Source organism: Cydia pomonella, chromosome 4, assembly GCF_033807575.1.
Source record: "Cydia pomonella isolate Wapato2018A chromosome 4, ilCydPomo1, whole genome shotgun sequence".
NCBI lineage: Eukaryota > Metazoa > Arthropoda > Insecta > Lepidoptera > Tortricidae > Cydia > Cydia pomonella.
Window position 1 is genome coordinate 84,112 of NC_084706.1, and position 15,581 is coordinate 99,692.

General features: G+C 37.3%; 1 pseudogene; it reads right to left on the minus strand.

Moving 5' to 3' along the window:
- Nucleotides 1-3,076: 3,076 nt before the first annotated feature.
- Nucleotides 3,077-14,588, minus strand: LOC133516775 (putative fatty acyl-CoA reductase CG5065; annotated as a pseudogene).
- Nucleotides 14,589-15,581: the final 993 nt, after the last annotated feature.

The window sequence follows — 15,581 nt, forward strand, 5'->3', positions numbered from 1 at the left end:
TTGCGGCAGTAATGTCACCCTGCAATATTGCTGCAATTTTAACAGTTTAAAGGTTCCTTTTTTTAGTTTTTCGAAAATAACTCTTAAACTGACACCGCTTAGAAAAAAAAATATATTAATATTAGTAATCGGCATAAAATTGCCTACAAAAAGATTCCGTAGAATTTATCGCTAGGATCAATATATAATGTAATATTCGAAAAGACTCGTGGAAAAGTTAAATTAAATATACTTAATCTTTTTTAGTTTTTTCGAAAATAACTCATAAATGGCGAATAGCAAAAATTTTTGTTAAACTCAAATAAACTACACAAAGTTTTCTACTTTCCCTCTTTAAGGGGCTCCCAAGCGCCAATAACCTTCGATCTTTACCCTTAGTTTTCTAAAGTTTTTTGTAGATTATCATATTAAGCAACGGCTTTAAGCAATATGATATTCCATATTTACTTCAAACTTTATCGTCTTCGAGATATTTGGCATAAAAAAATGGCCAAAAAAACTGGTTTTCTGGCCCATAACTTTTGCATTAATTAGTTTAAAAATAAAATCTCTGACCAGCTGCGTAGTTGTGTTACGTTTTTTTATTATTGTCCTTACATTATAAACGTGCAAGGGCACTATAAGTTAGCCGAAAACTTGTCCATTTTGAGTCATAAAAAATATTTTATTTATATTTCACGTTGCGATACCCTACGTGCTTTATTTTATAATATCTCAATTATAAGTTAAATATTAGAGATAAAATTTCAATATCTCCATAACTTCGCACTAGAACTTGGTCTTTTAAACTTACCAACTTTAAAATCGGATATCAAAAAAAACTGTACATTGACATGGAAAATTTTCAAAAAATCATAGAAAATAACTACTAAACTTAGAGACCTTCTTTTTGCATATAAAAGAGCATGTTTTGAACTATATGCTGGTAGCTGTAACTCAATACCGACAATAAGTTACCTTTTGATTGAGAATTACACAATTTTGCGGGTTTTTTTTTATAATTAAAGATTTTTAATTCGGCTACGGATAATTGGCACTACGGGAAAAAGAAATTCATGGTTATCAGTTTGAACAATTATAATATAATTATATTATGTACTTATACAGTGTATATTGTTATAGCCAGCACCATCTGACACCTGACATATATCCATGTATTTATAGTCTGAGCAGCCATTTCCGTCAGTAGAAAAAAGCGGCAAATTTAGAAATGTAGGCGCGAAGGGCTATCGTCCCATAACAAATTTGACTTTCGCGCTTTGTTCTACTGACAAAGTTAATTATAAGTAAGTTATAATGTGTAATTATTTGTTTGAACTTTAACAATGAGATAATATAGTGGAGTTTAAGCTCATAACTCTAAATGTCCTATTGGTTTTCAAATAATCTCACATGCGTTCTTGCCCTTGGCACGTGTGTATGTCATAAAGACTTCTCGTTCATTATGGTTACAGATAAAACTTGGTCTAATTGTTGACTTGTAGATTCTTTTATATTGCTATGTTCTTAGGTTATGTGGATATTTTAAGCCATATGCGATAAAATAAGATCTTACATATTTTTTTAGAGACTTTTTGATTCTTTCAATATTGTCTAGCAAATATAATTTGGACAAACCTATCGAGCTTACTTTAAGACTATCTCACCGACTCCTTGGTACGATTAAAGAAACAACAGGCTAATATGCTGCCAAAACATGTTATCTAGGTAGGTAACCTCTTCATGATTGCTCAATTCGCGGAATAAATGTGGTAAATTTTAATTTTTACATATACATATACATTTAAATTCCCGTTAATTTCTGACGCAAGCAGAATGAGGGAGACAGCAAAAAAAATCACCCGAAAACCAAACCCTAACGCACGTTCATGGCGTTGAACCATCGGTAGAGCAGGTCGATAGAAACGCTCCATGATAGTCATATTGGATTCCAAAGGCAGAGTTGTCGTAAGTAACGTGCCATATCCTCTAAAAGGCCACCATGCACAGATCCAAAACTTTTTTTTTACTAAAATATATTAGACTATTCCCAGATATTTCGAATCATGTGTAATTTCTGCTTACATAGTACGATAGTTTTGTGTAATATCGTCTTGTTCGCAAACCGTAAATGTTCTTGTAGTATTTGTCCGCAATCGTTATTGTTACTCAGGAGGATTCGGTTAATTTTGTCCAAACCATATGCTTTACGTCGAGCTCCCAGGACGAAACGTGTACCTTATTAAAGCCAAAGATCTCAAATATAAATTAGATCGGCCCGTTCATATAATTCCGACGGAACATTCTCGTTTGGTGTGTCTCGGTGGAATGCTACAACGCGATTGGTTGATGCGTTCGCATCATGAGCGCGTTAGACTGCGCACATGCCCCGCATTCGTGAATAGCGCTGTGCTGGCACCATTCTTGGTGCACTCGGACACAGCCTCACCAGCACGCCGCACACGATAGCTAAGCTACCGGTCGCCTTCACCGCAGCTCCGAAACCTGACCCCACTCAAAAGGTATCACCAGGCTAGGGGTCGTGGGCTTGGGTAACGATCGGTAGCGAAAAGCTGGCCATCACCAGCAGCACACACTTCCACACAAAGACGTGGAATGACCTCCCCACATCCGTGGGGAGCGATCCGCTACAGCCGTCACAGCCTAACGGCGGACACGGCCACTCATACCTCCCGACAGGGTATCGAAGGATATAGGAGTCAGCCATTCTTAGTGCCCGTAAGGCCCAACTTTACGAAGTAAATATACATAATAATATAAGTTAATTAAAGCTCTTATTAACACATGTGTAATTTTTAAATAAAATGTAATACCAAAAAAAAACGGCTAGCTAAAAAGTTGTAGCCAAAATGAATGATACAGTCTTTAAGGGTGTTGTTATCTTAGTACTGTTTAATAAAAATAAAGAAAGATAAGGTGGCCAAAAGGACCTCGGTGAATTAAGCAAGCATTCCTGAGCCTTACAAATAAAAAAATAATAATTAAATTAGGACAATTTCGCCAAAAAAAGGGATGTCTAAACTATAGTACAAAATGGAATTAAAATCGTTTTGCACCAAGACATGATGAAAAATGTTCTCTTAAAACTAACTTACACACTAAAACATGCATTTTACTACACGACAGTCCTCACCGACATACACAGTGCAATTCAGTTTACTTATTCTAATTATGAATATTCCTCCTTAAGTCCTTTGATGTATGTATGAGTAATGACGTTAACTATTATTAAACGGAAAAAAAGAAAGAGACAATCCCGCTGATTTTCATACTTTAATGAACAAAACATTTTAAAATGACTGCATGTTTGATAAAATATATGTGTTGTTACAAATATTGCAATACAAATGTTTTTAGTTAGGGATAATTTGTCTTTAGATATGCGAAGTCTCCGATTGCAAGTATTTCCTAAAGAAAGAAACATGGCCGTAGGTCTATTATTTTAATTTCTGATTTTGCAAATTTCCTTTATCTTGTTTCGTTTATTTGTTAGTCGGATGGTTTAAGTGTTCTGCCTAGGAACGGAACGTGCTTCAGAACCGGCGCGGCCAGGGCGAGCACCGCCCGCACCGGCTCGCACCACGCGGCCAGGCACGACACCGCGAACCAAGCGAACGCGACCTTCACTAGGGTGTCCATCACGAACAAACTGAAACAGACATCAAAATAATAATAACAATACCTTCTTCTTATAAATAAGTTTTTCCGAAAATAAAACCAATGTTTTTATTAGGGTATACATTCATGAAACTGAAAGATACGAGTATTTACATTTTTAAATTCGGTCTGGATCTGGACACGGGAATTCAAATCGGTCTATGGAAATTGAATTTTGCTGGCACGGGAATTGGTCTTCTAAGAATAGTTTATATTAAGTATATACAATATGTTAATTATTAATTAAATATAAACATGAAGCATCAAATAATGACCTCGTTCATTTTCGAGAGCTATGTCATATCTTACAAGTAGATCCGATGATCAAAATTGCTGCCAACTTATCTTGGTTTAACTCCATTTCGAAGATTTCTAAATAAGATCATTTCTTCTTCTTCCTTTAAAATATGGCTTCCATACAATCTATGATGGTTTTGCCAACGTCGAGTTTCGTTTTTAATGTTTTTAAGTTTTAAGTGTGCTCGTAGAGCATGACGTTGTTCGTTAGTTGCTTTTAGTAAAGAGATAGCTGGACTTTACTAAAAGCCACGATGGATTGCCGGGTGTCGATTAAAACATGGTTAAACGCGTTTCAAGATTAGTTTTTCATTAGCTGCACACTTCCACGATAGTTCACTGCATAATAAATAAGCTATCAATATTACACTTTAAACAACATGAATAAGCAAAACACAAAAAAAATATTCTTGAGACGTGTTCGCCATCTTGAATCTCAACGACAGACTAAGACCTTAATCGTCGGCTTGTGGTAAACAAAATCAATGATACCGTCATGTCACTATGAAGTTTACTTTTGTCATAGGTAGACATGGTAGTGCCATGAAATTGTGGAGTATGGTGATATAAAAAAGGTTTAATATCAACTAAATTTGTTAATTATCTCAAGATTCCTAAATAATTTTTCTTATTTACCACATTCTGCAAATTTATGTTTCAAAATTTAGCAATCTAATTTTATTTTTAAATGGTACAATTTCTACCGAAGGACGTTATAATTTAATGTAAATTTGTTTTAAACACAATGAAACCTGTGTAATAATGAAATTGTATTTGGTTTGATGATTGAATAAATAGTATTAACACGGTGACATGCATTGACACATGACACATTTAAAAATGCCACAGTTAGATGCTTCAGTATTAGCCGTGTTTTATCCAACCTCGACATTGGCAGAATCATCAACACCTTGATGGAGCCATAACACGAAAAATTTATTGAATGGATCCTTCAGGTTATTTAAGGGATTTAAATTAACTTAATTGGAATGCAATTATAATGCTGCCGTGGCTTTACGCCAATACTGAAACTGGTGCGCACCAGCCCACCACCTTATCCAACCGATCAAAATGTATAATAAATAAATATTAAAGGACATTACTACACAAATTGACTAAGTCCCACGGTAAGCTCAATAAGGCTTGTGTTGCGGGTACTTAGACGACGATATATATACATATACATATTTATAAATACTTAAATACATAGAAAACAAAGAGCTGGCAGCTTCCTCGCTCAACGCATCAGCCTAACGATCCAGCGAGGAAATGCTGCCAGCGTCTTCGGTACTATGCCGCAGCGCAGGGGCCATTTTTAGATTTATTTTAGATTTAATTTTACGACTTCTAGTTTTAGCTATGGTTTTTATTATTAATTCCAATAATTATTTTATATCATATTTGTATTTTTTTGTAATTATTCTTGTCTTAATAAAATTATGTATTAACATAGAAAACATCCATGACTCAGCAGGAACAAATATCCAAGCTCATCAGACGAATAAATGTCCTTACCAGGATTTGAACCCGGGACCATCGGGTCACTACCCACTAGGCCAGACAGGTCGTCATCGTCATTTGAATGATGATGATGATGATTTTGACTTGAATGAACCTTTTTTGGACGACAGCGGCGGCCTGCCGCGCCACCTGCACCCGCCGCCCCGCTCGCCGCGCCACGCGCGTTCAGTCCGCGGCCGTATAAGTTCGACTGTTATGTGAGTGTGTCTGTATGAGGTGTAGCTCTTATGCGGGCTGTACACACTCGTCGAGACCCCGAGGCAGGCCGAGAACGAGTGTGTACATAGTCCCTTCTGGTCTCGCTCTTCTTCGTCTCGTCTCACGGTTCTCCGATTCGATGGGAGCGGTGCCGAGACTCTCGGCGAGAGGTTTTCCACGAGTGCGAGTGTGTACAGCCGGCATTAAACGGATGAACCGATATCAAAGCGGTGGTATTCTAGCTGTGGTTCTTAAACCAGAGACAAACAACTTACAAGTTATAATACTTCCGGTTGAACGGCACCTTCTCGGGATCCTCCTTAAAGCAGTACACGCGGCCCGCCTCGATCGTGTTGTTCATATATATCTGCCCGTCGAAGTCCGTGACGTACGTGGGGTATAATTTGTTGTCCTCTTTCGATAGTATGGCGTGGATAGAGTCAAAATTGGAGCAGGGGAAGTGCCATTCCCGCATGGTGAAGAATTGCAACCCGTTCAGTCCAGTTGTGACTTTCTCTTGTATCTTCACCATGCTGTAAACGAACGTATGTTACATGGCGCAAAACTCAAACAATGCTATTAGGGTGCAATACAACAATGCCTTTAGGATGTTGACTGGACCGCTCAACTTCTGCAGCGCATCCACCATGTTCGCGGAGTCACGGAACGATGGATTTGCAGCAATTTTGGGCAAAAAACAGCGTCTTTGCTGAGCAGAACAAGGAACAGCCCAAACAGCATCGTAAAAATGATTGCTGATCATGCATGTGTGTTGTCCTGTAATTTATGAATAATTTTAAATGTAAAATCGAATTTAACTTTTAAGTAAGTAACATTATTTTTAAATAAAAATGCTCCTACTAACATTAATACGATCACTATTATCTTCATTAAATAAATGAAATGAATGCAATAGCCCTATTATTGATATTAAATCGTGATTTACCTCCTACCTGCTCGTATTTTTAAGTTGAACTATTATACCTCGTACATAAGGATGCTCTGTCTATATGGGGAAGACAAATGTAGACACGAGGCAAGTACAAAAAGAAGTGGAAACCTAAACACATGTTCTTGTAAAATGTTGCCAAGACGAAATAAGGCGTACTGTAAAACAGTTATCAGATCTCGTGTAGAGCCAAGCTTCCCTACAAGCCCTCACTTCACAAAAACTTGTCAAAATATGTGGCTTGGCCGTTCCCTTAGTTTAAGGGGTTGGGGGTAGATGTTCAAGTTTTAGAAGTTTTGTTGTTGTTTGTGTATTAATACTCACTTACATACCAAATTTCAGCTTTCTAGGACTTCAGGAAGTACCCGAAGAGTTTTGATGATCATCAGTGCGTGAGTGAGTGAGTCAGTGACGAAATTGTTTTTTTTTTAGATATCAATAAAATCTAAAGTATAAGAGCTATGTAATTGAAACTTTATATGTTTAATAAGTCTACAATTGAAATCATATCCCGACTCAAGTTATGAGGGTTAAAAGACGACGAAGCTCTTTGAGAAAAGGTAGGTAATGCCCTTGCGCTTCGCTTGGCTCGTCTTGGCGGGGGCACTACCATGCCCTCGGATAGCGTGTCGTATGCAAAAGCACACAAACGCACAAAGTATGAAAAAAATGGCGAATTTCATCAAAAGTTATAATAAAGTCTTTTTGCTCCTTATGACTTCAGGAATGTGTGGTTAAAATCTGTCGGGTAACTGAGCCCACGGTAGTTGCTAGATTAGAAATAGTATCTTTGTCTTACATACACTAAATCTATTTCTACAAATAGTAACTTTGTCTTACACTCGTTTCTGGCAAGCCAATAAGCGAAGAAAATCGATGAAATATGCCGGCGCTAGATGGAAGAGAACCCGCCTGACTCCGTGCACGAGGCGGTTGGTGGTGAGCTTCAAGCGGGGGTACCACAGAGGCCAGGCCAACGGGTGCTCCCGGTGGTACCGTCTCCCCATAACTAGCACTTCGCCCCACGTTGTCGGTTTTTTATCGCCCGCATTCAAATTATAGATAGGTATCTCTTCAGATCTGAAAGATGTATTATAAATTTTGTGTAATAAGTAAGACAGTATTACATATAATTATTTTAAGCTGATATATATGATTCCAAAATACTAATGAATTATAACACAGATTAAATTTAATACTAAGAATTTCACAAAATATCGTCAAACAAAAGAAAAAAACAATTGCATAAAAAATACTAGTCTAGAATGTTGCCAGAATAAATACTAAATGTCAAACAAATAACGACAGGAATGATGGGGATCACGTAGCTGCTGTCGCAGAGCATGGTGCGGATGACGCCCTTGCAGGCGCCCAGCAGGATGCCCACCGGCCCGTTCAGGCTGTCCACTCAGCCCGGCAGGGGGTCCGCGATGGCGGGGCACACTGTAGGTTACTAATTTTAGTCAGATGGATCAAACACATTTAAGAAAGAAGTCACTTCAGCAATACAATAGAAGTTTACGAATCTGATTTTTATATTGTCCACGGGATAGACGCTCGTTTTCCAGGACATTTTTAACCCAATTAAATCCCAAATTTAAGAGATTCTTACTTCCCTATTTTGTGCTTACAGACGGAGAAATAACAATTACATATTAATGTCAAAATCAAGGCTCAAGATGTGTTTCTTGTTCCCGCCGGGTAGCCTGCCGTCCCATATTGGGATACCCTCCTACAACTTAGGAGAGATTTACATCTAAGTATCCCTATATCTAGGTGTCTCTATTTCAATCTCTATCTTTATTTCTTCTCTAACTCTACTCGTGTTTCTATCTCTATCTTTATTGAATAAATAAAATTTATGTTGTTTTATTTGTTTAGATATAATGAATCTAGAGTCGCACGAACCTATACTTTGTTTTCAACCCCCGACGCAAAAAGGGGTGTTATAAGTTTCACGCCAATACCCAGTCTGTGTGTCTTTTCATGGCATCGTAGCTCTCAAACGGATGGACCGAGTTCGATGCGGTTTTTTTACGTGAAAGCGAGTTTCCTTTCGATTTAAAATCAGAGGCCGGAATTCTCGTGGCAGTTTGAGTTGTCATTAGGAACTTCTCAATTATCGACTTTTGATATACCATATTGATACAACGTAGAATAAACATACCTATTAAAAGTAGCGGTAAATAACTAGCGATCTTCGGCCAAGACTGATGGGCGGCATACAACTCTTATTACTTTGTTTTATATTTAGCATTTTAATGAATATTGATTACTGTTATCATGTACTTTCATATAGTAATTGAAATTAAATTAAAATTATTTATTACTCTGCAATTAATAGAAAAAAAAACATTATTTTTTATGTTTATTATGTTTTAGAAAATCGCAAAGAATATTTTAAAAGTTTACTTTTACGTAATCGGGAGTAAACGATAGTAGCCATGTCAGTCTATAGATTATCTGCGGACGTCATTCGGGTCCAAAACAACATTTAATTTTGATATTTATCCATCATTCATTGTGAAAGCCTCATGCCTTATAACGAATGTCACTCGTTCGACATGAAGTTAGCTTCGAGTTCTATGACGTCACTACATGGTCAACAGAGTTGAGAGTTCAAAATTTAAAAAAACACAGACATCAACACCTAGAATACCCGAAATCTATAAATATTGGTTTCATAAGTGAAATTATAGAGAAAATAATTATTTATTGTGCCAAATTGAGTCTAGTAGCGTATTATGTTCGAAATAAAATCGATCAATATGAAATAAATTAGTACCATTAGAGGTACCATACCTTATTGTACACGGTAAAAGTAAAAATTATAATATATATATATATGCAATTTAAAAAGGTGAAAATAAGAGATCTCGTCCAGTTAACCTGTGAGATATTGAGAGTTAAAAAATAAGTTAGACAAACGAACACTATGCGCAAAAAGCAAATCATGGTTCAATTCACCCAACTCACGCAAATAATCATTTAACAAAGTAATTAGTTATTTATGTGCGATGATTTTTAATGGAATATTATATCTGTCTGCTAATATTTTTGGAAAAAACATATTTTAAATTTACAATGACGATAATCAGTAGGTACCTTATTGTAACAGAAGGTATAATATTAATTATTAACAATTTATACGAGTCGAGTGAGATATAACGAGCAATACAGTCCGGACTTCACTGATAAAATGAGGTACCTACTTATTTATTTATTTAACTACATAAACTTGTAGTTAGTGAGATAATCATGAAATACAAAATAAATCATTTGTAAACAATAAATCATTATTATATGTATCGCTTGAAACGATGTCGCCTATGATCTATTAGATGGCGCCACTTTATGATATTTAATAAATGTAACACATATCAGTGAAAGAATAAGGATCAAAGTCAAATGGCGTTCTAAATGTTTTAATCATGTGTCGAAAGATGACAGTAAGTTTTCTTTGTTTTACTTATCAATTTTTCTACGTCGGTTTTTATGCATCGCAGCTGTGGAATTAGGTTAGTAGTTTCATCGATTTGCTTACTGTATAGTATAGCTACTAGCTACCACCATTTGACACTGACATATTCGCTAGCATGTGCGTAACTTACTTTCTATGCATCTCGCTCGTACTCGCAGATTAGTGCGAGCAAGTTGTATATATTATAAAATAAGTCAGTTTGACACTGCTAACTTAAGGCACTCAAGGTAGTCGTGGCACAAACACGTCTGAAAATATCGATACGAAAAAAGTGCCAAAAAGATGTATACACTACCTTTATATATGGGCAATAAAGTCGTGCATACATATTTTTGGCATTTTTTTCGTATAGATATTTTTAGACGTGACCGTACTGGTAAGGCTACTGATTTGAAAGGCGAACGAGTTTGCGCCAATTTCGGGGTTGGTTCCATAGCAAAAGATGTTCAGTATGACCTATATATTCACCCCGTAAATTATTGCAGGCGACTAAAGTTTACAATATCCTGTATAATCTGGCTTACCGATGGATGGTCTCGCGATAACGCAGGGCATCTCCGGGAAGGCGTCGCGCACCAAGCTCTCGGCGAGCCGCTTGGTGTAGGTGTAGCTGTTCGGGTGAGCACCCAGCAAGGACGGCTCGAGGAGCGCCAGCTGCCCCGCGTCCAGCCACTCGCACAGGCGCATCACATCGTGGGGGTCCGCTGGGGGACTGTGGAACTGAAATCGTGGGGATTCTATAATAGAATAGAATCTCGGTAAGGGCAATTATGTGTGTATTTATCACATTAACATGTATCTAAGGACACTACTTACGGGCACTAAGAATGATGATAGTTCAGTGGTGTCACGAATTCGAGCCAATCGTGCAGTCCAACGAATAATCGCGCGCGTGATATTACGATTGTGGCGTTAGACTGCACGATTGGCTCGAAATCGTGTGCGTGACACCGCTGTACTGGCCCCATTCTTATCGCCCATAAGACCCGTCCTTAGATATATGTCAATAGTATCTATATATATCTCTCTGAGTAAGTATACCCATAGAACAAATTTTGCTTAGTTTGCGACTAGGTCGGTCTATGTAAGATTGTCTCTAAAATATATTTTTCTCAAACATGCGATGATATATTGACATTACACATTACGTTCCTTATAATAGGCTGCGATGTACCTCTATCACATTTCAGGCGCGGTTACACTAGAGGTTTTTTTATGAAATTTCGTACAAAATCGCAGGTTTAAGTCGGCAAGGTGCTTTTGTTAGGGTTCTATACCACATAAGGAAAAAACAGAACCTTTATAGGATCACTTTGTTGTCCGTCCGTGGGTCCGTCGGTCCGTCAGTCCATCCGTCTGTCTGTCTGTCAAGACCCTTTATCTCGAGAATGCATGGAGGTATCGAGTTGAAATTAAAAGCATATTCTCAGATATACAGTTCTTTGAAGCTGTGAAAAAATCAAACTTCTAAGTTGGCTTAAAATAAAGGTGCGGCCGTTTGTGACGCTAAAATGTATATTTCGACACTCACAAGGGAATGAAATTGTACAGGGTACTTTCCGTTGCCCTAGAACTATGCCATTTGACAAGTAATATCGTCTACTCACTACAAGGACAGGGAAAAATCTGAAAACTATAATATTTTTTAAAATAATAAGATATTTTGCACGGAACCCTCGGTGGGTGACTCCGACTCGCACTTGTCCGGTTTTTTTTAATTTTCATTTCACAGATATTTGTGACACAGCATCATGGCGTTCAGCCATTTAAAAAAAATATAAACAATATTAAATTTTTGGTACGGTGTGATATTCTGACACTTCGACTATAAAAAAAAAAACAATAAACGATGTTTGCTACATTTTGCAGTTTTATTTATATAAATTCGACACGAGCATAATAAATAACACATTATTAACAAATTCCAATAATTTTGAATTGCAAATGTAACTACACAAATACACATTTAAAATGTTTCAATATTAGCGGTCTACTCAAATCACAAAAGAAAAAAACGCGTAGGTATTTTTTTAATCGTTTTGGAGGCAAAGTTCAAAATTTTAATTTCGTAATTCTATTTAATTGGATTTCTTGTTCGTTGTTAAATTTGTTATTTAATATAAGTTCCGACGAAACACCGACGAAAAAATATATACACTTGTAAAATATACTCGTACGTATCACACGTAAAATAACTTTTTCTCAAACTTGCAATGAAATGTTGGCATGACTTACTTCAAATTAGGGCCGGAAATACTACGTATCCCGTGCGATGAGGGAATCGAATCTCTTATAAATCATTATTCTTTAACAGCTTCAGATTGAAATTATATTATAAAAAATATTATTAAATAAAAAAAATCACAACTTCGTCTTCGAGAAACCGTGGAACATACTCGTAAATACAGTTAAAAATATAACACCTATAATTGAGCACCTCCTTTTTTCAAGTAAGTTATGAATAAAATTCTAACATTTTTTTTAATGTAAATTAAAATGGAATACTTACCTTTTCTTCCAAAACTTTATATTCCGGATAGCAGAATGCCGTGGACACGTGCACGAAGACCGCCAACTGCCTGAACTGCCTGGCGACTCCGAGCGCGTGCTGCGTGCCCGCCGTGTTCAGCGCCACGTTGTCCCGGAGCGGCGCCTCCAGCTTGAGGCTGGCCGCCAGGTGGAACACCACAGACACATCCTTCGATAGCACCTTCATATCTTCACTGGATATACCTAAATCCTCCAAAATAATGTCCCCCTCTATTGGTACCATTTTTTCCATCGCTTCTTTTCGTTCATTTCTAATTCTGTTGAACATCTACAACAAACGTAAAGACTCACGCTAAAGAGGTCCGTTTCTTATACATAGTATCACGTGTGCACCGATCACCTGTCATAGAAAACCAAGTGCTGGAAGCCCTGACCCGGTCCCGGCCGGGTCTAATGTGGGTCATTCTGAAGTCTAGGGTTGCCTTATCCCTCAATCGACAAAATGTAATATTGACCACCAAAACATTTTCATGTAAAATGTTGCTAAGACGAAAGCATAAGGCTCGCATTGTTAAAAAGTTATAAGATCGCATGTAGAGCCAAGCTTCTAACTCTACAAGCCCTCCACAAACCAGAAACTCTACACCTTAGTCAAAATATGTAGCTTGGTTGTTTCGTTACATGAACTATTGTAGGAACCTATAACAAAAAGTAATGAATGCATTAAATAGTGAATACATTTTTACTCGTGACGGTAGTACCATAAAACCAGTACCATAAGGGTTTTGATGATCGTCAGTGTGTGAGTCAGTGACGAAATCGGGGTTTTTTAGATATCAATAAAATTGAAACTTTCTATATTTACCTAACAAGTCCACTATTGACATCATATCCCGAGAATTTTGTTCATCCAGATATATAAATCAAACCCAAGTTGCGAAGGTTCAAAGAAACGACGAAGCGCTTCGAGAAAAGGTAGGTAGTGCCCTTGCGCTTCGCCTGGCTCGTCTTGGCGGGGCACTGCCGTGCCCCCAGCCCAAACATTCATAGCATCACAAACCAGTCGGACATTACCAAACGGAGTTCAAGGATCTCTCACAATGCTGTGTTACTTTATTTAACGAATTATGAAAATGTTCAAAACCTTGCCAACCTAATTAAATAATTCTAATTTAATAAACTTAAGATTTGCAACTACAGTTTAATTTTTATTTGTTAAAAACGTCATTCTTGATATAAGTTTTTATCACTGACTGTACTTTTCTTTCAACAGGCAACTAATACTCATCGATACGATTCTAACAAACCCAAACACAATTAGGTTGCATTGTATCATCACAGAGTTCCTAATGTTCCTATGGCACCTCTTGTGTCCATCATCAGGGTGCATAAATAAGATGCCAAACGTTCACGCTCCGTAGCGTAGCGTAGTTATCTCTCTCTATCACGCTTCCATATTAGTGCGACAGAGACATCGGCGTTTCGTCCGCTACGGCTCACATATCCTGGTGTTATCGGGTTCTTGCAACTCATATAATCACTAGCATATTCATTCCCGATGCTAAAAAATGTTTAATGGAAATTGTAGTTTCAACACGTTACGCACATACAAGTGGAAATAGTTTTCACACTAAAACGTGACGTAGTGGAACGGACATTTCGGGACATCTTTTTTAATGGTAGGATGGAGACTGTTGACGAATCTAAGTAGAATGAGCCCAAGAGAAGGTAGATCAATATTTAACGGTCGCTATAATTACCGGTGAACGCAGCATATCGTCCAAACGTTGCTGAACTGTTTTGGCCTTCTTCGGTCTGAGGAGTAAGTAGACCCGGCCGATATCGGGAACGGTGTAGAGCAACTTCTCCACCAGCACCTTGCCCATGAAGCCGGCGCTGCCGGTCACCAGCACGCTCCTGTCCTTGTAAAACTCTTTCACTGAGTAACTTTCCATCGTCTGAAATCAAAATAATAGTCTCTTTTATATGATAGTCTGATGGGAAGCGGTCATCGTCGTCCATGGACTTAAGGAATATCACAGGAGCCACTTAAGCGTCATGCTGGTCATGCTACTTGTTATGAAAAAAGAAAGCTGCACTTTTAGTTGGAAGCAAGGCACTTTGCATGGTGATAGTAGACACAAAAGTAGACGATTTTTTCCAAAGCACCCAAAAATTCACCTTTTCGGAGCCGATATTTAGCGAGGTACCCACGAGTCATTCGCATCATTTTACTTTGTCAAATTTTATTAAGACAAAAACATATTTAGCAAACGTTTTTTAATGGCAAAACTTATATTCTAAAAATTGTCATTTCGCAAATTTGGCAAACAGATTGAAATTACTTTTTTTTTGTGTTATCTTTTTTATTATTTTTATTATTTCTACTCAGATTCGCGAGCTTTTTCCATTTTTACCGAGACAAAACTGTCCCCATTTTTTTGGCTTCTATGACCATAACCTAACGGACAAATGGGCACCCTAGCAAGCGATCTCGACCTGGGACAATTTTTTTATTTATAAGTTTTTAATTTAAGTGTTTAATTGTGTTCTAGTTATTTGTTGTATAGGGAGCGTGCATGAACTGTAGGAGGCAGCACAGGAGCCGTCAGATTTTTGGCGCGAGGCGTAAATGTGATGTTTATGGTTCCGATTCAGGCCACAAGATGGCAGACCCTCCAACAAAGAGCTCTTGATTTTGACTGGAAATAATTTGTTTAAATATTCACAATTCTTAAATGCAAGTTGGGAGCACAGCTTTATGAAGAAATATATGATGATAATTTATTTTAACTTATATGATACAGGTATTCCAAAGCCAAAGTATAAAACCAACAAATAGTGAATTATAGTGAAATAAAATAAAATAAAAAAATAAAATATAGGGTTACTGTGCTAGTTATCGTCCAGCTCTAGTTTCCGTCCACTTGACTTACTCCACTACTGAATTTTTATTTTATGTCCAGGTTCACCAAATCCAATCCGTGC